The following is a 23,290-nucleotide window of genomic DNA, read 5'->3' on the forward strand; positions in this document are numbered from 1 at the left end:
CATGCCTTTAATCTCAATACCAACCATAGAAAACCTGGAGGTCTATACAGACAGGCCATGACAAGGCAGTCATGTGGTTGGGTTTACAACCAATGAGAAGGCAGAACAGAAACTCTATATAAAGACTTTAACACAGGAAGTAGCTCTGGTTCAGAGAGGTAGGACCACCGCAGGAGGAAGGGTAAGGTTTTAGCTCTTAGCTCTGACCTCTTGGCTTTCTTCTTTGCATTGGTTCTGTGTTTCTTATTTAATAAGACGGTTGGTTACATCTACAGTTCTTCGATGCTGTTCCTGATGCCATGACAAGAAGAGGAAACCTTTGTGTGACAATGTGCTTAGTGGGGCATAAATCTGCCCACTGAGCAGGTGGATGGAACCTAGGAAGCTTTCCCCAGAGCCAGGCTGTGTTAACCAAATTGGAAGGATGGGCTGACTTTCCTGTCAAGCTCTGGACCCAGCTATGAGCAGCTGGGAAGCAATTGTGTTCTATGGTGTGGCCTTCATGCCAGCCATCCTTTGTCAGTGTCGCCATCATCACGGTTAAGCCTTTATTAGGTGCAGGCCTGGGGAGCTCCCTTAGGTGTCATTGTGGCTGACAGGCAGCTTGTGTTGTAAATAGGAACCTTGTGCCGAGTTGTGAGGTGAAAAGGCCCAGCTGCCATCCATGGCAAGCCCACTTGGTCACATGGGTTCTAGGAAGGACAGCAGGTGACTGTAGTAGGTTTTGTATGCTTGAGATATCAGCTTAGTCCATAGCTGCCTTCTCTAGGAACTGCCACTTGTTCTCCTCTTCAAGGAACCCCCTGGTGATCCCATTTTCTACTTGTTTTCTGTTGTTATAGATGAGGAGATGTGTGGGGAATGGGGTACAGAGGGGGCACAGCTGATTCAATTGGGCCACTCAGATGGTTTTCCGCAGAAGCTAGACCTGGGACTAAAGTGTGTTAAATATGCTGGATGGATGGGTGGACCTGGGAGCCCAGGGAAGCCATGTGTCCCATTCATTTGGTCATCCCCAGAGCAGCCTTGTACACTCAGTTCTCATCTCATTCCAGGTTTACTCACTGACTCTCAGGGCAGTTGAGTGATGCACTTGAAGTCTTAGAGAGGGAGCAGGGCACAGCCAGGCAGAGGAGAGGGAAGAGAGAGAGAATAGGTTGAACAGAGCTGCAAGCTGAAAGGCTGTGTGAGGAGTGGGAGGGGGAGAGATAGTAATTGAGTTTATTGAGGAACATCTTGATTCTTGCAGCTTCCAGCTCCAGGTTTCCAACCTCACTGGTCACACATACTCTTGGGCTTGGGAAAGTATTTCTGCATCCTTATAATTAATTTCTCCTTTTCTGTCAATATAGTTCCATTGTAAAGACTTACAACTGCTAGACAGCAGTTGCAACCCAGAGTTTTGACAAATGTCTAACCCTGTTGCAGTTTGGTATAAAAAAAGATAATAGGTCATTCACAGGAGTTTATAGCCTTGGTTAGGTAGACTAGTGGAGGAGAAACGCTAGTGCAGGGTTGTTGGAACATGGAGTAACAAGGGCTCTTAAAGTGGTAAGCATTAGTTGCTATAGAAACTTAGAGGTGTGACCCATGTCATCCCCCCAGTAAAAGTAAAAGCTAACAAACAAACAAAGAAAAGTGACCAAGGGTGTGGGGAATGGCAACGTAGCAGCAAAGGGAAAATTTTTTGGTCTGAGTTTATCAAATGTTACTGGACTGGACATTGTTAATATATATAATAGAGTTTTTATCTGAATCTGTCAAATGTTAATGGACTAGACATCATTAATGTAATTTTTGGCTGTATATATTGTAAATACTTATTGGATAGTTTTTCTTGTATTAGTTATAAGCTTTCTTTAATTTTAGACAAAAAGAGAGGAAATGTGGTGGTATTGTGTTCCCCAAAATATTGTGTACCTTAATAAACTTATCGTTTTGAAAGACGAGTGGCATTTGGCTGTAAGAAGGGTAAGTGGGAGAAAAGGCTGTCCAGGCTGTGTGAAGACTGTGGGAAAAAAGGTGAGAACTGTAGTTTAGAAAAGAGAGGCAATTCAGTGTGCTATAGGAAGAGGAAGGTGGCGGGAGAGGATGTGTGACTGAGCTCTTGGCTGGACTGTATTGAAAAGGGTCTCCAGTGCAATGGAGGCGAAAGAGACCTTCTTCTGTAAGCTAGCAGTTTATTCCCTGCCTGTCTGTGCCCTCCAACAGGAAAGAATTTATAGATTTTTGAAACTGACAAGATGGCATTCTGACTACATTGAAGACAGTTTTAGAACAAACCCAAACAAACACATACAGTGTCCCAACATCCAGGACCACTGTTTTCATTTTTGCTCGTTATTTTCTATTGGCCTCAAACATGCCCGTGTTTGTCCATGCTCACAGCCCATCTACATATCATTTTCACTTCCAAATGGACCCACAAGGCTCTCCGTGTTTCTATGATGTCCTCTTATTATGGTAACAGCAGGATAATCTTACATTTGACAGAACCTTTTCTGTGACCCCACACAGCTCAGTAATGCATTTGGTTCTAGTGAAACAAAAATATGCAAACTGGAGAGGCTTGCCTTTGGGAAACTTGGGAGCTGGTGCCATGGTTGCTCTTGAGGTTTAGTGACACTTATTTTAAAGTATGACAGTAAAAATACATTCAGGATTTTTGCTCTGTTTGGACAGGGTGTCCTGCAGCCCAGCTAACTTGGCACTCACTATACAGCCATGAATGATGTTTAACTCCAGCTCTTCCTCCCTCTACCTCCCAAGTGTGTACATAGGCTTTTGAAGCTCCATCTTTGAATCTTTCCCACCTGTATTCATTGTCCTCCTTCCTTCAGCTCTCAGAAATGTTACTTGGCTAAGATCACTTCCTTTTCACATACTGTGTTCAGGTGCATACCTGATATCTTTTCATATCGTGTGTTCTGTAAACACAGGACACAGTTTGATGAGTGTCCACAGGTTCCACACCATGCCCTTGAGCTGACTTAATTTGGTTAGAAAACATCCTGGTGGTGGCCAGTGTCCTGCAGTCATTATTTTAATAATATGGGCTTCTTCAGCCTGAACTAATAATGAATCAGCATTTGGGGTATTGTCATGACAGTGCCAGGCTGACCTGTGTGTCTGTGGGTTGTGGGGTATGGTCTTGTCTCTGCTTCTCAGTGGATACTGTCTCGTCATTCTCTGTCCTCTCTGCTCCTCATTAAAGAAAATAGGATGATTGGCCAAAATTGCTCCTTAAATTAAATTTTGCCTCCTATCTCCAGCATGATAATGAGTCTCAAAATTAAAGATGCAGATAATTTTGCAATTGGATTTACATTTTGGTCTGTAATGAATTTATGGTCTTTAAATTCTTTAGTTTTTCCCTTTATGATGCTTTTTGTCAACTTAATTTAATTCTGTGGTATTGACATTTTTTTTTGTTTTTATTTTAGCCTCTCTGTCTAAAAGCTCTTATTTTTTTTATTTCTCATCTTCGCATATTTTTCTGAAAAGACTTTGATTAAATGATATAAATAAATTAAAGAATTTGAGTCATTAAAATAAAACATATAGAAGTACTTCATTATTCATGTAATTAGCACATAGACAGGGAAATTAAATATATCATATTCTTTGGAAATCATTTTATCTGGCTTTACTCTGTGTGTGCATATGTTCAGATGTAAATGTGTAAGTATGAGTTATTGACACACTTAAAATATGTTTTAATGTCTCTTGAGTCCTTGGTGTCCTCCTTTATGGAACAGGTAGCACTTGTGAAGAAGGTACTTGCAGAGATATTGCATTTGGTCACATCTGCCAAATGCCTAGTGTATAATAAATGCTCGGTTAGTATCAGTAGTTAATACTATGACTTAGAGGAATGTAAAGTCTTTGCTATGATCTTGGGGTTGAGCTATTAATAAGTCCTTAAGTTCATGTCCTTATAAAGTAGTCCAAAGCATTGAAAGATAGTTTAGATCTTAGAAAGGAAATTCTCAAGCCCCTCTCTCTAAGCATTTCTTTCCTCTTCAGCCAGCCTAGTCTAAATGAGTTGTCTCTACCTGGTTTCCATCAATGCCACCTTTGCCACAGAGGTTCTGGGTGGCCCTCACTGCCACCAATATCTGTGAAATTATCTCTGATTTCAGAAGCAAGTGCAAAATTACTTTTACTCAAGTCATTTTCTCCCTCCCTCTCTCCCTCCCTCCCTCCCTCCTTTCTTTTTCCTTCCTTCCTTCCTTCCTTCCTTCCTTCCTTCCTTCCTTCCTTCCTTCCTTCCTTCCTTCCTTCCTTTCTTTCTTTCTTTCTTTCTTTCTGTAAGGAACACATGTAAGGCCTAGGGTGAACAACCCTGGTCAGGAGTGATAAGCAATAGAATGATCTAAGTAAACCACGAATGGAGTAGTGATAAGCTATAAGCTATGTGTGGAAGTAGGGATAAGACTAGAAACCCAGCCAGGAAACAATATAAAAGATGAAGCCTCAGATCCGACCAACAGAGCTCGCCAGGCCCTCGCGCGAGATGACTCTCCTCTACCAGAGACGTGAGATCCGTCCCCATTGCAGACGTGGCTGACCAGAGGAAGGCTAACCCAAGATCCAGAGGAACAGACATGGCGAGTCCAGACCTATACACCTGGAGAGGTACTCCTGCTTCCATTTGGAAGACAGGATGAATATTGCTTGTAATCTTACTGTGTGAATAAATGAGTGTTATACCAAGTCTGAATCAAGAGTGATTATTCCTCCCCCGTAACTGGGGTATGTGCTCGATACACTAACCGTTGCTGGGGTGGGAGACTTTTTTTGGTGGTAGTGGCGTAGTTGCTTCTAAGTTGCTCATGCTCTAGTAGGGAACCCCTCGCCTATGCACCTACAGGTATCCATAATTAAACTGATTCGTTTACACAGCTAGTCCTGGTCTGCCACTGGAATTTCATTAGGGGGAGTAAACGTGCTCGTGCGTCCCACAGGAGCGTTAGAGCATCACACTTGTATGCTGGCTCTCACCCTGTCCTTCTCTGGCTGTTTCTTTCCTCGTCCCTGTCCCAAACCTTTGTCATGTTTGCCTGGGAACCCCAAACATAGCACCTCTGAAACCCTTGTCCTCTTGATATTTGTAGGCCTTTGTCTTGGGTCATTTCCTCTGTGGCTGAGGGAAGAGGCCAGGCTCTTTTTTGATCTTGATCTTATGCCTTCTTCTGCCCTTTGAGCCCAGACTATTATATCCTGTCTCTAGGTACAACATACCTCCAGTGTATGAGCTTGGCTCATAGTAGGAGCTGAACAGACACTTGATGAGTGAGCAGAAGAGCCAGTTATTTCTCTTCTGTGAGCTTTTTGGTTGCCTCCTGTGTGCAGTGGCTGTCTGACAGGCTGTTGTTGTGGCTCTGCAAGTCCCAAGGTCTTTCACTTTGGAAATAGATATCATTGCCTATGTCTCTGATCCTACTTCTTGTTCTTTTCAACTCTCCTTTATTTGAGCTCTGAAAAGCCGTCTACTCCTCCTATTGTTCTTTCCTTGACTCAGAGACGTTCTTTCCTAGTGTCCTTGTGGCTTATCTAGCTGGGTTGGATTCCGCATTTGGCTTTCTCTATGGCTCTGTCTTTGATCTACTTGTCTGGTGGAGCTGTGTGCTCATCCTGATGGAAACCGTGGCTCTCATCCCTTCAGTTTCATGGATGACTCCCAATCTGTAATTCCCTGTTTGACTGTCTTGAGCTCTGAGCTCTCAGAAATCCCAGTCTGTTTACAGAATTTCTAATTCATTGTCTTCAAGCTCGGATCAATCTCCATCTCCTTTTTGAACGCTGTCCTACTTTTCCATACCTTGTCTTACTCAAGGACATTTCTATCTACCTGCTGTCCAAGTATGTAAGTTTTTGTCTTTCACTGCTTTCAAGAAATAATTGTTGAGTTCTTATTATGATCCACACACTGTGTTAAATGGAAAGAACAGTAAAACAGGCATTGTTGTACCTTCAAGTGACTCATAATCTGTAGCAGATGTAGATACTAATTTGATTTATCACAAAAAAGCCTTAGAAGCAGGACAGATGCTGTAGAGAAAAGTTCAGGATGCTCTGTGAGTGGTCACAGAAGGAATTAGTCTATTCTCAGGATTTGAAGAGCTTCCATTATGAAGTGGCATTTGATGCGTGGTGGAGAGGAGGAGTAGAAATGAGTTAGAAGAGGAGAGTACATTCTTCTTTATCACTCAGCACTAGTCACCAGATCCCATCGAACCCACCCATTTTTTCTGTTGTCTGTCCTCACTGAGGACCACTGCAATTTCCATTTCCTCCCTAAATTCCCATTCTTATTTGCTGACTTTCAATTGATGACAGAGTTCTTCAACAGAACACAACTACATAACATACTTTCTCCTACCGATAACTCAAAACTCTCAGCAGCTCCACAGTGTCTCCAGAGTCCAGTCCCAAGCCTTTGTCATGGTGCCAGAGACTTTCCAGTTCTGGCTTTCATCTGCTGTCACTCCATATCATGCCACTTGTTCTCTGGCCGCTGTGGACTCTTTGTACTCAGCTGGAGACACCATGCCCTTGAAAGCTTTTATGCTTTGTTCTCATTCATTTATCAGCTTTGAATTCCTCTATCCCCCCTTTGTATCTGTCCAGTTCTTGCTGATCCTATTAGACCCTGCATGATTGACACATCCCCTACAAGACTTCCTTTGACCTGCTTCCCCATGTACTTATCTGAATGCTCCCTTCATCGAGCTCCCATCTGTTTGCCTTATATTAACTTAGCTGTTTGTCTAGGACATATGGGGCCAGGATTGTTATGGTATCATCTCTTCCTCCACGGGGCTTGAAATATGGCAGTGTTAGTGAATAGATATAATCAATTGTCCTGTGCAAATAGGATAAGAGAGGTAAGGCATGAGTGCAGAGGGACAGAAAGGAAAAAATCCAGGCCTTTTCCACTGATGAGAATTGTGGATCCCAGAGTTTGATCAACGTCTAGGGGTGACACAGGCAAACTAGTCACTTGGGCTCTCTTAACTGTCAGCATATCGGGCAGTTGCTGCTTGTGGAGAAGCAGGGTGAACGGTGGCACTCTTCTGGTCTCCATGCCAAACCTAGCAAAAGGGAAGCCTCCTGGTTGTTAGTGCCATCTCACATGAAAGTATTTTATTGACTCCATTTTGTTTCCAAGAAAATGTCACCACTGCCTCCATTGCCTCATCTAAGTATTTCTTAACAACAAAACACAATTCCTTTCTTAAAGACAGTTGTCCAAGGGCACACTGGTATCTCTCCTAGATAGCACAGCTTCTGGTCAGTCCTCTTGTTAATTCTGATCTGATACTCAGGAAGGGAGACTGGCATATATAAAGCTCTTAAGCACTGTTATACCATATTCCTATAAATTGTTCCCCTCTGTGACTGACTTGTACACATTTAACAAAGGAAGCCCTGTTCTATTTCACCATTTTTAGAACGTCTCTGTGAACTGCATGTCAGGTGAGGATATGAATGGAGGTCTGAGCTCTTCCATAGGACAGGTAGCAGTGGCTAGGACGGCTTGGTGCCTGGGCTGCATTAGGGGTTCTGATTGAGACCATTCTGTCCTCAATGATGCTATAAGGGGTAGTTGGGGCTGTGAGTGTGTATGTGTGGGGCAGATGGGGTGGATAGGGTTTTCAGCAGAGGGGAGTTACTTAGAGCTGTTGCGTGCATGTTCCTCAGAAGGGAAGTATGTAAAGAGCAATGACAGAAAGATGGGTGCCCACTTGACTCTGCCACTAGGGTTAGCAGCTTGCAGATGACGTGTGCTGAAAATGTGCCTGACCATCAGCAGTTGCCAAAGGACAAGAATGTGAATTATGAGATCAGTTGAACTTCCCAGATCTTTCCTAGAGTGGTGTGGGTTTGGAAGATCAAAGGCAGAAGGGGTATGGTTCCCTTCCTTGAGGAAGTGTTGTTTTTATCAATGGATGTTTAGATCATTGCTAGCCTCAAGGGTCAGTGCCGCTGGCAGGTTGGGATTGGTCATTTGGAAAATTCTTACTTAATGTCTTGAATCTGCCATGAGAACCTTGGGTGACTCTCTCAATGATCTGTGTGTTTCAGTATGTATTGTTTGAGCCTCATACAGGACCAGGATTGTTACTTTGTATTTTAGTGATGAGAAAAGAATCCTGATGCTCAGAGGACTGTGTATCTTAATCCCCCAGCTTCCTGTGGTCCATGGTCCTTTGCTTCTTTCCCTCTTCACACACCGACCTTCCCACCTAGAACATCTTTTATGACTTTTTTCCCCCTGTGCTCACAGCTTCTATGCATTTCAAACTCCCTTTTCCTATGTCCCTTCCATCTGGCTCCCTTATTAAATGTTAAGTGTATGTGATGTTCTCCTCTGTCCCATGCCTTCCTCCCAGCTTCGACTTCCTCTGTGTTTTGAGAGGTTCAGGGGAACTTAACATCTGTACTTTCCAGTCTCACCATCATTCTCCCCAGTTTCGAGAAGCGGAGATAGTGGGAAGTAGCGAATGAGCTAAGGATACCTTTTGTGTTTCCTTGTTTGGAGATGAGCTCTGAAGTCAGAATGGTTGATTCCATGAGGAATTGTAAGGAAGTAGAATGGAGAATTTTATAGAAAAGCATGTGGAACTTAGTGAGGCTATTGATTTCTTTAAGCTTGCTTTTTGAGTTGTGGAACTCATGAATGACACAGCACAGGGCTGGCATAATCCTAGAAGTGGGAGAAACTTTAAAAACCCTTTTGAGTAAAAATTGTTTTATTTTGAAATACTTAAGTCAAAAGATGACAACAAATTTAGCTTAAAGATCAACTTTCATGGCCACTCTTAAATGGAAAAGAGAGATGTTTCATATGAAGGAGACTGAAGGACAGAGGCGTTCAGTAACTTGCTCAAAATCACACAGCTAATTGGGGCAGAGCCAGAATTCAACTAGGTATCATGGCTGACACCCCCACTCCATCACCTTCTTACACAGTCTTATCTGCCACAAAAGTCCACTATTTCTTTCTAGTAAAGATGGTACTAACATGAATCTGGCCAAGCACAAGGGAACACATGTTAGAGGGTGATTTGTGTAAACTCAGATTTGATTCATACTCCAAGTCAGGGGCCAATAAACCTTGTTTGTGATGGACCACGTAATAAATGGTGGAGGCTTTGCAGGTTGTATAATCAACCCTTCCATTTTTGAGTAGTTGAGCTCCTGATCTATAGTGAGAATAGCCATATTGCAATAAACTCTTAAAAGGTGGCGGGGCTGGGGAGGGATCGTATTATGATTTTATTTGGAATTCTAGATGTATGTAACACCTCACTTTATTAAATAAAATGAGCACTTGGATAAGTTGAGCAGGAAAGTTGGCTTTATAGAGAGAATGTTGAAAGACGTCAGGGACCACTGAGCAAAAGCACAGTGGTTATTTCATTGTCTTCCTTGTGGTGCTAAGAAAGTCAGAGCTTGCACCTTGCAAGGTCTGTCCAGAGAGCCCTCATGCAGAGGGATAGGCTAAAACTCTGGCCTCCCATCTGCCTTAACACTATGCTAGGGGCACGTCTTTCTCTGAGTTCCTGTAGCATTTCTTTGCATACTTTTTCATGCTTGAATCACTTTTTATACTTTAGTTTTTATTGTTAGCTTCTCTCTTACTAGACTGGGAACTTTGAGAACAAGGCACCTCTAGCACACAGCTTAGGATGAATGGTTAACAAACTCACATTTCTGGGATTTCCAGGGACATGTACTTATTCCTATGTGCAACATTATTTCATTTGAATATTTTACAGTATTACCATGCAATCAAGGGGAAAAAAGGGAAGATATAATGTTTTTGAATGATTAAGTGGATGAGTGAATGATTAACAATTCAGTGTTGCTAAGGAAATTCAGAAGCAAGGTATCATTTACTGAACATCTAAAGCTCTGGTTTTCCAAGAAGTATAGCATTTCTCATACTTATTACTCTAATTACCTTCTTAGCATCTTGATGAAATGGAGAGGCATAGACACAGAGTAGCCACAATATCCATCATTTAGGACAGTTTTCTTCTTATTCTATGTACTTGCTCCAAGCTTTGTAGAACTTGCTTCTGCATTTGGTTCTTGTTCATTCATCCCCCAATGGTTTAAAGGTACCAAGAGGTTTTAATATGGCTGAGTTCAAATGCACTCTGAAGCTGCCATGCAGTCATGGGCCTTCATCCCTGTGCATCTGTCTGCTAGTCCCAACTGTCATGTTATCTCAGGTCACACAAAACCAGAGCTGAAACTACCCTAAAAAAGAATATGTGTAGATAACCATAAGTGGGTCTGTATGGTTCAGCAATGACATATGCCTGTCCTAGATAGGGACTGTCATGTCTTATGACATGCCATGTCACATATGAACACACACAGTATTTCTGGAAAACACAGGGAGGCTAAGTTTCTCTGAGATCAATGTTTGGTGGTAGAATGTCACAGTGTTTTTGAGTTCAAGGGCAATGTTTATGCAGTTACTGAGAGATGTTGCTCTTTGAGGGAACTGGAGATCAGCTTGTATTTATACACATATGTAGACCCATATGTATACATGGTATATACAGTTCAACAGTGCCTCCTGTGGCCTTCTCTCATGAATACCTTACAGTTTATGTGGGCTGTTGCTATTGGAACATGTATCAGGTCCGTAATTATCGATCACAGTAAACCCTTTCTAATGACTTTGAAGTAGAGAGAGGAAGAAAAACAAGTTGCTGATAACTTTGAAATTCCAGAATAAACATTGGCAGTTGGGGAAAAAAAGTTTTTTTGTTTTTTGTTTTTTTTCAGGATAAATGTTTCCCTTAGTGTATTATTCTTTTAAACTTTAAAACATTGGTTAAAATACTAGTAGAACAGGGTTTGAAATCGACAAGCCAAAGAGGACTCCCATGAACAGCCTCCATTTTTGGATGTTCATTGCTTTGGCACACTCAAAGAGCACTCAGCTAGAGCAGACCTTCATAAACCCATGTGGGTTGAGACACCGTTGTGAGCTATATGCAGCCAGTGGAGTAATTACAAGTATATTTTGGCTCTGAAGATGCTGTTGCCTGTACACAATTCTTCCTACTTGCCTTTTATTGTGTTAGACTATGTAATTCAACCCTCCTTAAATGTTTTAGAGATTTTTCCTTTTATTTCACCATAATTGAACTTGTGACTGGATGTGGTGGTACACGCCTTTAACCACAGCACTTGGGAAGCAGATGTTGGTGGATCCCTGAAAGTCTATCTGTAGACCAGTCTGGTCTAAATGGCAAGTTTCAGGACAGCCAAGAGTCCATGCTAAAACTATGTCTCAAAAAAGAACAAAACAAAAAACCGAAACCTTGAAAACCTGATTTTAATTTGTAGTACCTTTTCATGAAGACTTTGTTGTCTTCTTAACAAAGCTCCCTTTACAATCATCAGACCATAGCCATTTAGCTCACTTTTTGTGTGATTGGCAAAGCAGGAAATATAGAGAGGTATTTTTTTCAAAATAATTTTAAAAATTTTTATTCATTTGTTTGTATGTATATGGGTATTTTGCCTATAAGTCTGTGCACTATGTGCATGCAGTTCCTGAAGAGGCCAAGAGAGGGCGTAAGATTCCCCTGGGATTGATGTTATAGACTGGTGAGGTGCCACCTCAGTGTTGGTAATCAGCCTTAGTCCTTGTGAAGAGCAGCAAGTGCTCATAATCGCTGAGCTCTCTCTCTAGCCCCTAAGGAGGTATTCTTTAAACAACTTATTAAGCACTGGGGGGGGGGTGTCCTTCATTTTCTGTTCATTTTCAAGTTTATTGTGATTATTGCAAAAATATTTTCATGTGATATTAACTAATTTTTTTTTGGTGTGTGAATGCATATTTGTATGTGCTTGTTACGTCTGTAGGTATGAATGTATCATGCCTCTGCACATGGAGAAGGTCAGAGGACAAGTGCTTGGTGTTGGCCTTGCCTTTCCACCTTCTCTGAAGCCGTTGAGCTACTCAGGCTAGCTGGCCTGTGGACTTCCAGAGATTCTGCTGCCTCTAGCTCCAGCCCCATAGGGCACACTGGCATTGCAGACACTGGTGTTACTCTAGTTGGCTTTTAAGTGGGTTTTGGATCTCCAAACTGGAGCCATCAGGCTTGAGCAGTGAGAACTTTTAGCCACTGAGCCATTTCTGCATTTCTTCATGGTATCTTATTTATGAACTTTTTCATATTAACCTTAATTTTCTTTGCCCTGTAGAAGTTTGAGGTACTTATTTCACCTACAGGTCTTCTATGTCAGGTTTTTTTTTTTTTTTTTTTTTTTTTTTTTTTTTTTTTTTTTTTTTTTGGCAGTTGAATTGTGCCACATCTTAGTTAAGTGGCAGAATAAAATACCCATGTCGATGGCAGGGTGTAGTGGTTAGAAAGAAAATGGCCCCCCAAAGGGAGTGGCACTATTAGGAGGTGTGGCCTTGTTGGAGGAAGTGTGTCTCTGTGGGTGTGGGTTTTGACGTCTCCTATGCTCAAGCTATACCTAGTGTCACAGTTCACTTCCTGTTGCCTGTGGATCAAGATGTGAAACTCTCAGCTCCTTTTCCAGTATCATGTCTGCCTCCATGCCTCCATGTCCCACCATGATAACGGACTAAACCCCTGAAACTCTAAGTCACTCTCAATGAAATGTTTTCCTGTATAAGAGTTGCCATGGTCATGGTGTCTCCTCACAGCAACAGAACAGTGGCTAAGACCCAGGGTTTTGTCTGACATTCACAAACTGGCATGCCACACCACCTCCCATGCTTCTGCTGGAGGCCATGCCACCAGCACCTCGCCTTTGGATCCTTAGGGCAGGCTCTGTTTGGTCTTCCTGGGTCTTCCTTGCTGGCCCCAGTTTGTTCTCTACTCAAAAGCCCAGGGCTTCTCACTTCCCTCTGAGAAGAAACCTCAGTAGAGGCTCCTCCAGCGTCCTGTGTCACCTGCTGCAGCCAGCCAGTGCACTGCGTCATCTGCTTTCCCTTGGTTAGGCCTCTCTAGCCCTCCGCTGCGGTCTGTTCCTTCTTGAGTGTTTCCCTGGGTTCCCTCAGTTCAGAAGCCTTGTTTCCGGGTAAAGGTAGGGGAGCCCATTCATCCACCTTCTCTCAGATCTTTTTCTAGAAAGCCCTCTGGCATGCTGTGTAAGCCTGCTCCCTGCCTGTTCCCCCACCTGTTCCCCGACTCCTTACCCATTTCCCGGCTGTTCTTTCCCACAGCACCCATCATCATCTCACATGCTGAATATTTTACTAGTTAATTTGATTTTATTGTGTATCTCTCTCAGTCACAGAAGATGTGAAGATAAGCCTTTAGCTTTTGTTTTCCGTCTCCATCACTCCTTGGCTCCACTGCTTACACTGATATTTGGCTGAAGTCAATGTCTGATAAATATTTGACCAAAGATAAGTGAAAATATAGCTGTGAGACTCATGCATGCCATAAATGCCACATTCAACTCTTGGAACATTATGGACTTTAATGATTTACTCATTCAATAAATACTTCTTGAGTGCTTGTGTATGGCAAATTATGAGCTATGCCCTGAAGAATAGTGGCCCTCCCGGAGTTTAATATTTAGATGGAGAGACGACTGCCATGCAACATAAATAAGAGTGTAATGATCCAGGACTGTGGTCATGGTGTGAGCTGAGACAGCAGGGACCCTGCCTCAGAGGAATGCTTATGAGTAGGACCAGGAGTGCTGGCGCCACTCTGCTGCTTCTGCAGATCCAAGGGTGCTTCCCATGCTTTTCTCAAGCACCTGTGGTTTTCACACTTACATAAGCGTCACTTTCAGATCCATGAAAACAGATTCTTTGATCTCATCTGTAGAATATCTGATTCAGTAGGGCCAGGGAGGACCCAGGCATCCTTGTGACTGTCAGCTGCTCTGTTGATGCTGATGTCGCTGGGGCAGTGTCCACAGTTTGGGAGTCGGTGAGGAACACTGTGAGCGTGGTATCATTTTACCTAACGGGGAGGGCTTGTTCTGAAGCATGGGCCAGGAAGCTGAGAACAAGTACAGGAACTGGACATAGTGACTCTCTCCACTCCATGGACACAGCCATAGAGTTGAAAGCTCAATCCAATCATTAACATTATTTTTCTTGTGAGAGGCAAAATCTGTTTGTCCTATAGTGGTAAAGCTTTGCTCTTCTAGAGTCAGGTATCATTGGGTTAATATCTCACTCTGACACTTACTTTGGAGTCTGAGCAGATGAATAGCTGAGGTGAACTAAGATGGAGGAGCATTTCTTTGGCATGGAGTCCTGTTCCACAGAAATGGTATTTTTCTCTGCACATGTTGGTGAGGGTGAATGTATGTATAGGTACATGGTAGTGTGAGTGCAGATATGTGTGTATGTATGCAAATTGGTGTAAATAAATGCAGGCATGTAGATAGGATGTGCTTATACATGTTGATATGATATGTTCATGTTCCTTCATGTGGAGGCCAGAAGTTGGCCTCAGGTGACATTCCTCATGAGATAGCCACCATTTTGTTGCTGTTGTTTGTTTGTTTTGAGACAGGGTCTTTTGTAGGCATGAGCTTGCCAAGTAAGGGACCTCTAGGCCTCTGTCCTCCTTCACAGTTCTGGGGTTACAAACCCAGGCCAAGCACCGTGACTAGTTTTTCACTTTGGCTCTTGGAACCAAACTCTGGTCCTCATGCTTGTTCAGCAAGCTCGTTCCTAACGGGGCAGCCCTCTCTTCCGAAGAGGGCCACAGTCTGAAATGGGATATTTCACAAGCCTTTGATCAGTCTAAACTGGCTGCTTCATTGTTCACATCTGATTTAAAAGGGTGTTGTTTGCTAGAACCGTTTTTGTAAACTTTGGAAGCAGTACTCAGTTGGAGCCACCTCTTGGAGTTAAGTGGTTTTTTCCAGCAGCTCAGGGTCTTGCATCTGGGTTCCTCTTGATTGTGTAGAGACGTGCAGACCTCCTGTAGGGGACTGAAGATTCTTTATGGAGAATGACTTACATATTTGTAAGAAAAGCTGAATTAAAAACAAAATAGTTTTTCTTTTATCTTTCCTATTACTTTGCATTTGACAAAAGTGATTTGCAGACCCATTGGATCTTACATTTTCAAGTGTTCCTATGCTGAAAATGAGGTGGTTTTAGTCTTCTTAGAGTAAAAATATTTTGATTGAATGGGTTAAAATACAAATGTGTTCATGTACTCAAATGCATTAATTTTTTTTTGCTCTTTGTTCAGTAAAGAATAATACTTACTAAATAGAAATGATTTCTTATTCTGTGTCTAAAGCAGTTTTCCTTGAAACATATTTTTTTGCAGTCTTTTGATTACTCTGAGGGGGACAATCCCCCTCTCTTGTATCACATTAACCTCATACTGTATTTATATTAAACAATATTCTTTGGAGAAAGGAAGGCTTAGTGTACTTAGTGAATTCTGTCCCCCTGCAGGCACTGCTGGCTGCTAATGCTCAGTGGAACCCAGCAGTCATAACTGATGAAACATCAGTGTGGAGGCTATAAAATAAAGAAGAAGTAATTGGGGACATGTTGGGAGCTGGCAAATGGAAAACACTAGCAGATGTGGCACTGAAAAGAGAAAAGAAAGCTTCAAAACTCACAGTCACCACAGTGGGAACTGGTCCAGATGGGTGATTGAAGTATCACCTCATTCAGAAAGAAAGTAGACACGAAGTCATGTCTCCCTCCTTTTTAAACTAGTAAGCCAAGAAGAGATTTATGAATGAAGCAGGCACTTCATAACAACCCCAAGAGAGCCCACTTCTCTGGGCAGACAGGGTACCTGTACAAATGCTCGGGTTTCCCCACTTTAGAACCCGAGCTCTTCCTTCTCTCTGCAGGATCTGAACCTGTTGTCCCATTTCAAACAGGGCGTGCACACAGGTGCCCCTGGCACAATCCGGGTTCAGTCTGACAGTCCAGGGTCAGTTCTGTGTTACTTTGTAGACAAAGGCAGAGACACTCAGATTCTGCAAAGAATTTAGGAAACAAAAGACAATTTCTGCCTCCACCTCAAAAGGAAATTACGTTTCAACAGATGTGTCTGAAATGTTTAGTTGGGAGTTCTAGGAGGATGGTCCATCATCAGTCCGGTCTTCACCAGCCTGGTATCCACAATTCTTCTCAAGGTAACATGAGTCATTTTTCCTTGACCTTCCTTTTTAGTTCTCTCTCCCCATATTCCCTCTCTTGTCTTTCTCTCCTCTCTTCTTCCTCATGCCAGCATCTCCATCCATCCATAGCTATGTATTCTATTTCTCTTTCCTAACATGATCTATTGTTCTGTCCTTAGTACTTTACTCTATACCTAATCTTTATGGTTCCATGGATCATAGCTTGGTTATCATTGACTTAACAGCTAATAACCTAATATAAGCAAATGCATACTATGTTTGTCTTTCTGGGTCTGGGATACTTCCCTGGGGATTTTTTTTTCCTAGTTCCATCCATTCCTCCACAAATTTTATGATTTCATTCTTTTTAATGGCAGAGTAATACTCCAATGCTATATTTTCCTTATTCATTCTGTTGAGGGACATCTAGGTTGTTTCTAATTTCTAGCTATTATGAATAGAGCAGCAATGAACATTGTTGAACAAATGTCTCTGTGATAGGATGAAGCATCCTTTGGGTATATGCCACGAGTGGTATAGTTGGACCTTGAGGTAGATCATTTTCTATCCTCCCGAGGAACTGCCACACTGATTTCTATACTAGTTGTATAAGTTGTCATTCCCATCAGCAATGGAGGAGTGTTCCCCTTGCTACATATACTCACCAGCATAAGCTGTCAATTTTTTATTGATCTCAGACATTCTGACAGGTGTAAGATGAACTCTCAAAGTAGTTTTGATTTTTGATTTGCATTTCCATGATGGCTAGGGATGCTGAACATTTATTTGTTCCTCGGTCATTTGAATTGTTTCTTCTTTTGAGCATTCTGTTTAGAACTGTTCTTCCATTTTTTATTTAGATAATTTTTATATTAAGTTTTTTGAGTAATATTTTCGATATTAACCCTCGATTGGATATGGAGTTAGTAAAAACAAAGTATTTCCAATTTTGTAGGCTGCTGCTTTGTTCAAATGATAGATGATTTCTTCCCAATTTGTATCCCTTTGATATCCTTTAGTTGTCTTATTGCTCTAGTTAAGACTTCTAGTACTATATTGAATAGATATGGACAGAGTGGACAACATTGTCTTCCTGATTTACGTGCAATTGCTTCGAGTTTCCTTCACTTTAAGTTGATGTTGGCTATAGGCTTGCTCTAAACTGCTTTTACAATGTTGAGATCTGTTATTTGTATCCATAATCTCTCCAGGACTTTTGTCATGAAGGGGTGTTGGGTTTTATTAAAGGCATTTTCATCATCTAATGAGATGATCATGTGTTTTTTGTCTTCCAATTTGTTTATATTGTCGATTATATTTATCAATTTTTGTATATTTAACAATCCTAACATCTCTAGGATGAAATCCTACTTGATTATGGTAGATGATATTTTTGATGTACTCTTGGATTTCATTTGCAAGAATTTTGTTTAGTATTTCTTACATCTATGTTCATAAGGGAAATTGGTCTGTAATTCTTTGTTGGATATTGCTGTGGTTTGGGTATCAAGGTAACTGTGGCCTTATAATATGAATTGGGCATTGTTCATTTTGTGGAATTTTGCGGACTACTTTGTGGAGTATTGACATTAACTTTACTTTGAAAGTCTGGTAGAATTACGTAATTATGTGCTAAAACCATTTGGCCCTGGGCTTTTTTTTTTGCTTGGGAGAGATTTAATAACTGCTTCTATTTTACTAGGGGTTATAGGTCTGTTTAAATTGCTTATCTGATTTCTATTAACTTTGTGGTATGATCAAGAAATTTATCAATTTATCTGAGATTTTCCAATTTGGTTGAGTACAGTTTTTTAAAGTATGTCCTTATGATTCTCTGGATTTCCTCAGTATCTTTTGTTATGTCCCCTTGTTTATTTCTGATTTTGTTAATTTTGATACTCTCTCTCTCCCTTTTAGTGAATTTGGGTTAGAGTTTGTCAATCTTGTTGATTTTCTCAAAGAACCAACTCTTTGTTTCATTGATTCTTTGTGGTATTTTTGTTTCTATTTTGTTGATTTCAACATTGAGTTTGATTGTTTATTGGTGCCTATTCCTTTTGGGTGTGATTTCTTCTTTTTGTTCTGGAGCTTTCAGTTTTGCTCTTAAGTTACTAGCATGAGATCTTTCCAATTGTTTTATGTAACACTTAGTGCTATGAACTTGCCCCTTAGAACCGTTTTCATTGTGCCCATAAGTTTGGGTATGTTGTATATTCATTTTCATTCAATTCTAGAAAGTCTTTAATTTCTGTCTTGATCCATTTTTTTCATTCAATAATGAGTTGTTCAGTTTCCATGAGTTTATAAGATTTCTGTTGTGGATGATACCCAACTTTAATTCGTGTTGGTCAGTTAGAATGCAGGGACTTGTTTTAAATTTCTTGTGTTTTGTGTCCAAATATGTCCAAATATGTAGTCAGTTTTGGAGAAAATTTCATGAGGTTCTGAAAAGAAGATATATTCTTTTATGTTTGGGTGAAATGTTCTGTAAATACCTGTTAGGTCCATTTGGTATATAATGCCTGTTAGTGTCAGGATTTCTCTATTTAGTTTTTGTCTGGATGACCTGTCTATTGGTGAAAGTTGGGTATGCAGTCTCCCACTATCAGTGTGTGAGGGCAAATATGTGTAGTCATGTTTCTTTTATGAATTTGGGTGATCTTGTGTTTGGAGCTTAGATGTTAAGAATTCTGATGTCCTCTTGGTGAATATTTCCTTTGATTGAGTATGTAGTGTCCTTCCTTATCTCTTCAGATTAATTCTGGTTTGAAGTCTATTTTGTCAGATATGAAATGGCTACACCAGCTTGCTTCTTAGGTTCTTTTTCTTGGAATACCTTTTCCCATCCTTTTACCCTGAGGTGATGTCTATCCTTGATTTAGGGTGTGTTTCTTGGATGCAGCAAAAGGCTGGATCCTGTTTTGGTATCCATTCTTTTAATCTGTGTTTCTATTTGGGGGTGGGTGGAATTTTTAGATCATTGATACTGAGAGAAGTGAATGAGCAATATTTATTGATTTCTGTTATTTTGTTGTTGCTATATGAATGTCGTGTGTGTGTGTGTGTGTGTGTGTGTGTGTGTGTGTGTGTTCTCATATGCACATGAATGTTTGTGTTTCTTCTCTTTTGATATACTGGTATGAGATTATTTATTCCCTGTGTTTTCTTGGGTGTAGTTAACTTCTTTAGGTTAGAGTTTTCCTTCTAGCACCTTCTATAGGGCTGGATTTATAGGTAGGTACTGCTTAAATTTGGCTTTAACTTATTTTTTCTGCCTATTGTGATTGAAAGTTTTGCTGGGTATTGTAGTCTGAGCTGGCATCTGTGGTCTCTTAGAGTCTATGGTGCATTTACCCAGGCCTTTTTGGCTTTTAGAGCCTCCATTGGGAAACTGAATGTTATTCTCATAGGTCTGCCTTTATATGGTACTTGGCCTTTTTCCTTGTAGCTTTTAATATTTTTCTTTGTTCTGTATATTTATTGTTTTGATTATTATGTGCTGAAGGGACTTTCTTTTCTGGTCTAATCTATTTGGTGTTCTGTATGTTTCTTGTACCTTGATAGGCATCTTCTTCTTTAGGTTAGGAAAATTTTCTCCTGTGATTTTGTTGAAAATATTTTCTGTGCCTTTAACCAGTCTATATTTATTCTCCTTCCTCTGTTCCTATTATTCTTACATTTTGTCTTTTCATAGTGTTCCAGATTTCCTGGATGTTTTATGCCAGAAGTTTTTCTTTTAGATTGAACATTTTTTTTTTGACCAAGCTATCCATTTCTTCTGTTGTACCTTTGATCCCTTAGTTTCTCTTTTCTGTCTCTTGTGTTCTGTTGTTGAGGTTTGCTTCTGAGGTTCCTATTTGAGTACGTAAATTTTTTATTTCATTCTATCAGTTTGGGTTTTCTTTATTGATTCTGTTTCCACTTTCAGGTCTTGAACAATTAATTTCCTTCCACTCATTTGCGTTTTTCTAGATTTCTTTAAGGAATTTATTCATTTCCTCTTTAAGGATCTCTATTATATTCATAAAGGCTGTTTTAAGGTCTTCTTCTTGTGCTTCAGCTGTGTTACAATACTCAGGGCCTGCTGCGGTAGGGTTGCTGGGCTCTAATAGAGACATATTGTCCTGACTGTTATTGATTGTGTGTTTACCTGGCATCTAGGCTTCTGGTTTGGGGAGATTGTAATTCTAGGTGTTGGTATCTGGTCTTGTCTTTGTTGGGTAGAAGTTCTGTTCCTTGGCTTCTGTTTCCTCTCTGGTTTTATGAATAAGGTGGTTGTGTATTGCATCATGTGAAATTTTCTGTGGATCTAATAGATTTGGGGGTTCCAGCTAATATGTGTTTTAGGTATTCAGACCTGACACTAGGAATGAAAATGAGGGTGTCCACTGGGGAGAGGAAAGCAGGGTCACCAGATCCTGCTTAGTTCCCAGAAATGTGGGTAGAGCATGAGGAGAAGCCACATCAGGTGGTCTGCTACAGAACTAGGAATAAGACCAGGGGCTGGATGTGGGAGAGTGGAGGGAGAAGTGAAGTCTGCAGTTACCCTACCTGCTTAGCTGGCTAAAATGACCTGTGGGTTCCCAGGAAGTGCCTGTTGGTCCTGGGGTTGGTTAAAATAATGAATGGGTTGAAGTAAGCTTGGAGGGAAAGATCTGTGTGATCCACTGGAGAAGGGGGTGGAGGGCCCGTGGGTACTGCCACAGATGGTCTGCTGCAGAGCTGGAGATGAGACTGGGGGATTACTTTTCTAAGACAGGATGGAGAAGTGAAGATCTGCAGTTAGCCTTCCTACTTTCCAGATCAATAGTGGGTTCCCATCTCCTGGGAACCTGCTGGTGTTGGGGGCTGGGATAAAGCAGTGAAGGGTAGGGGAGAAAGGGGAGGGAAATTAGAAAGGGATGATCTCTAGACCTGTGTGGTCCACTGGAGGTGGCGGTATGGGGGTGGGGCACAGGGGTGGTCTGCAGCAGAGCTGGGGATGAGAATCAGAAACTGGTGTTACTAAAGAGAGGTCATCTCTGAACTCTCACAGTTAATCATATAAAAACTAAAAGTCCATATAGACACCAGATGATATTTTTCAGTGAGGTTTCATCCTCTTCATTGATGGCATTGATGGCTTAAGCATTGCTGGAGCCCGTAGGTCTCCATTCACAAAGGCCCATTCCCTGCTCAGTGTCCCATGTTTGTGAACTGACCAGCATGGTGGGGATGTTTACACCATGGAGACAGGCCACCACTACAGTTAGACACCCCACACTCTTGCTCCTAGACAGTTGCTAAATCTTTACAACCATACCACTAGCATGTGCATTACTTACCCTCTGTAAAATAGAGGATGATGGGGTTTGAACATTCAAAGAAAGGCCCCTTGCTTGGTTAGTGATGGGTAACCCCAACAAACAGCTTTGGCTGTTTTCTAAAAGCTGAGCATGTTCTGATATGAGTGCTATGCTGATAGGTCTTCTTATATACAATTTTGATCCTAAACCACATTTTCTTTCTTTAATGGCCATTTCCAGCTTGTATCTAGTACATCTGTGTGTTTGCTGTCTGCTGTGCTGGAGAAAATGTACCTTTTCTCTCTGCAGTGGCACGATGCTGTCTCTTTTTTTCTCCCCCATGCTTCCCAGCTTCTACCTTCTGACCACATATTTCTCCATGCCCCGGACTGTGTACATAAAACGAATGGCAGGTAGTGCACAAAGAGACTAGACCACACTGATACTCCACTAGCCACATACTTTTTCTTTTCCTGGCCCTTAGAGTATCAGTGTTGTACTATGAAGTGAGCCTGGTGTGGAGGTGGAGCAGTAAGATGCAGTAGATTAAAAGAGCCTACTTCATACTGACTTTGACCTGCCTTTATTTCCTTCTTTTTTCTTGCCTTCCTTCCTTTTTTCTTTTTTCTTTTTGCAGGGAGTGGTGGAACAGTGTCTTGCTATGTACCCCAGGCTAGCTGGACACTTGCTTTGTAGATCCAGATAGCCTCAGACCTGCAGCAGGCATCCTTTCACCCTCCCAAAGGCTTGGGGTTGTAGGACATACACTACCATACCTAGCTTCCATGTGTACCTCCTGTTAATGATTCTTCTCAAGTACGTTATTCACCCTCTTAATAGTTTTCATGTTAACATCTTACCATCTAATAAAATAGATGGTGACTTCTAAAGGCATTTTTGTAAATATCAATTTTCTCAACATTGTAGGTAGGGTTAGTATGGGAGCCCATTTTCAGGTTCCTAATGGCTTTACCCAGCAGGACTGCATAGAGAGGATGATTAGACCATGGGCCTGAGTGCAGGTGTCTGAGATGGTCTGCACTTGGCTGTGCTGGGGGGAGGTCTTTTGCTCCACCCCTTGGTGTTTCTATAAATACCCTAGGGCGAGACAGTCAGGGCCTGTTGGAATAGGTTCCAGGCCCTCTTGAGGCTATCCTGTATTCTTTATCTGTTTATCTCCACACTCTAAATCCTTCTATGTAATATTTCCTGCTGTTCTCATTCAAGAAAACTCTGGGGGAACTGTGGGGTTGGTGGGTAAATGCCCCATAGGTTAGCTCGATAAGAATGACAAGAGAGGATGTACTAGCCATTCTATAATTATTGATTTGTTGTTGGATGGGTTTTTTTTTTTTTGTAGTCTGTAGTTCAAATACAATGTTTACTCTGTTTGAGGACTTGACCTGTTGATTGCTTTTTTATAATGACCATCTAATGTAAAAAGACTTCTATATTCTTATTAATATATACTATTGTATCCTTATTGACCATTTGCTATGAAAGTTACACCATTTTATGAGTTTTATAAACAACCCTTGGTGATATGATCTTTTAGACATTTTTTTTCAGTGTGATATTATTATTTTTAGAAGTTTTTTTGTTTGTTTTTTGTTTTGTTTTTTTGTTTTTCGAGACAGGGTTTCTCTGTGTAGCTTTGCGCCTTTCCTGTAACTCACTTGGTAGCCCAGGTTGGCCTCGAACTCACAGAGATCCGCCTGGCTCTGCCTCCCGAGTGCTGGGATTAAAGGCGTGCGCCACCACGATACTTTATGTGAAAAGTACTATGGGTATCTCATGACAGAGCACAGGATTTGATCTAGATGGTTTGAGTCCTTAGCTATCTCTTGTAAGTCAAGAGCTGTATTAATCAA

General features: G+C 41.3%; 1 protein-coding gene across 6 annotated transcripts in view; it reads left to right on the forward strand.

Annotated features, from left to right (window-relative positions):
- Fhit (fragile histidine triad diadenosine triphosphatase) overlaps positions 1-23,290 on the forward strand; it is a 1,536,882-nt gene that overhangs the window by 97,829 nt on the left and 1,415,763 nt on the right. The window lies entirely within an intron of this gene.

Source organism: Peromyscus maniculatus, chromosome 9 (genome assembly GCF_049852395.1).
Source record: "Peromyscus maniculatus bairdii isolate BWxNUB_F1_BW_parent chromosome 9, HU_Pman_BW_mat_3.1, whole genome shotgun sequence".
Classification (NCBI taxonomy): Eukaryota; Metazoa; Chordata; class Mammalia; order Rodentia; family Cricetidae; genus Peromyscus; species Peromyscus maniculatus.